The following is a 2,639-nucleotide window of genomic DNA, read 5'->3' as shown; positions in this document are numbered from 1 at the left end:
AAAAGGGCATGGCTCTAAATTTTCAAAACTTTGACAAGTTTGGTTGAAATTGGCCCAGTAGTTCTTGAGAAGATGTTGAAAATGTGAAAAGTTTACAGTCAGACGACGACAGACAAAATGTGATCAGAAAAGCTCACTTGAGCTTTCAGCTCAGATGAGCTTAAAATTCTCTATATATTCTAATGTAAAAATTTAAACCCCCCCCCCCCCCCCATTCAGGGCTCTACATTAACTTTTTTTCCTACTTGTCCATTCGGACAAGTGACCAAGACATTTACTTGTCCGAACTTCAACTTCACTTGTCAGAAAAATGTTCAATATTAAAGATAAAATATTGTAAACTTGAAAACTACAGTTCTGTATTACTAAAATAAAGTCATTTATTGATTATTCTTGCTATAATTAATAACCTGACTTTTTAAATGGAAATTTAAAGTGTCTTTCCTAAATGTATTTGTTCCATATAACATTAAACATGATTTGTCAACTGTAGCTTTGTCATGGCAAATTACAGGACATTTTAAATTTAGCATCAGGTTTAAAAATACATGTAACTGTTATATTGATTTCTCAGCTGTTTTTAAACTAAACATGGAAAGTCATCATTGTCTATCAATGATGAATGAAACCTAATATAAATTACATTTCTTTCCATAATCCTTTATCTTTGCTACCTTTTCTTCCTTTCTTTTTCTTAACATGTGTGTTTGGTACTTTGTAAGAACTAGGATCCACACCTTTACAGTTCAATATTGAATGTTGTTTGAAATTAGTGAACTTCAATCCCGATCAAGACTCAAGAGTAACTCAATTGCAATTAGATGTCGGGATTGAAATTCAAAATAACTAATCGATAAACTTATAACTAATCAATTATGGATAAACTTATCACAAAACTTTCTTTTCTTTTTTAAATGTTGGAGACTTCTTTACATAAAAATACACTTGTCCAGTCGGACAAGTGGCCAGCAATATTCACTTGTCTGTATATTTTTTCAACTGGTACCGGACAAGCGGACAAGCGTTAATGTCCAGCCCTGCCATTGTGGCCGAATTACCATCTGGGATCATGATTTGAACAAACTTTAATCTACACTACCTGAGGATGCCTTCACACAAGTTTCAGCTTTTCTGGCCAAATGGTTTTTGAGAAGAAAATTTTTTAAAATTAACTCTATATATTCCTTTGTAAAACTTCAACCCCCCAAACTCCCCATTGTGGCCCACCTTATCCTCAAGACCGTGAGACCATGATTTGAACAAACTTGATTCTACACTGTCTGAGGATGCTTCCACACAAATTTCAGCTTTTCTGGCCAAATGGTTTTTGAGCATAAGATTTTTTAAAATTAACTTTATATATTTCTATGTAAAACTTCAACCCCCATTGTGGCCCCACCTTACTTCCAGGGACCATGATTAGGACAAACTTAGATTCTACACTATCTGAGGATGCTTTCACTCAAGTTTTAGCTTTTCTTGCCGAAAAGATTTCTTTATTTAAATATAAACAAATTTTCAATAAATCCTAATTATCTCCCTTTGAAAGAGGGTGTGACCCTTCATTTAAACAATCTTGAATTCCCTTTACCCAATAATGCTGTGTGCCAAATTTGGTTGAAATGGCTTGGTGATTCTGGAGAAGAAATCGAAAATGTAAAAAGTTTAGATACAGACAGATGGACAGACAAACGGACGCCGGACAAAAAGTGATCAGAAAATGTTCACTTGAGCTTTCAGCTCAGGTGAGCTAAAAAATGGTGCTTATTAATTTTAATCCTGATATTCAATAAGCTGTCATTTGTTAATAATTCTGCAATGAATATTAAAAATATATTATAAAACAGTTTGTCTACAGTTATCTTCAAAATTAATTAAGGTGGTATGGGATATCTGTCGATACTGAAGTGGATTAAAGAACATTATAATTTAAATACTTTTCTACAATATTTAACCAAAGAATAGGTTTTTGAAAAATTTGGAGAGACAAAAATTGTTAAACTCCCAGTGGGATTCGTACTCATGACTTACAGATACGTAGAAAGCCCTCTCACCCACTGCACTACGCTATTAGATAACAATATTGGAGAAACTACTTATATAATTACACTTGGTTTTATTGTTTATTTCGATAAACAATATGTCACAACATGAAAGTGTCCCATACCACCTTAAACAGATCCTCTACATAACGATAGTAAGTGGGTCAATACACAATAGTACAGAGACTGATTTTATAAACATTGTTATTAAGCTAACACAATAAAGATATATTTATCTATAAAAGGTATAAATACTTAACAGATTAAATTTTACTACTAAGACAAGCTTTTTTAAACTAAAAAAAATGAATTCTTTCTTTGCCTGTTGTTGACTATAAATAGAACCTTTTGGAAAATTTTAAATCTTCATTAGTGATCTTGTATCACACAATTTGATTATACTTATTTCTCTCATTATTACACACATGTTCCAAGATTTAAAAATAAAAACTTTTTTCCTACCTACTTACCCAAAAAAAATTTTTTGGTCAGGGGACATGAAACAGGGATATATTTTTTTGGGCTGTGGCAAAATGTTTTGGATTTCAAATACATAAAGATAAAAATCAATCCTACCTCACAAACTGCAACAACTGA

The sequence above is a fragment of the Saccostrea cucullata genome, unplaced genomic scaffold (assembly GCF_032062105.1).
Source record: "Saccostrea cucullata isolate Sc308-1 unplaced genomic scaffold, CSIRO_AGI_Scuc_v1 ctg3972, whole genome shotgun sequence".
NCBI classification, from domain to species: Eukaryota; Metazoa; Mollusca; class Bivalvia; order Ostreida; family Ostreidae; genus Saccostrea; species Saccostrea cuccullata.
The sequence above is the reverse complement of the archived record's forward strand: the minus strand, read 5'-3'. Positions refer to the sequence as shown.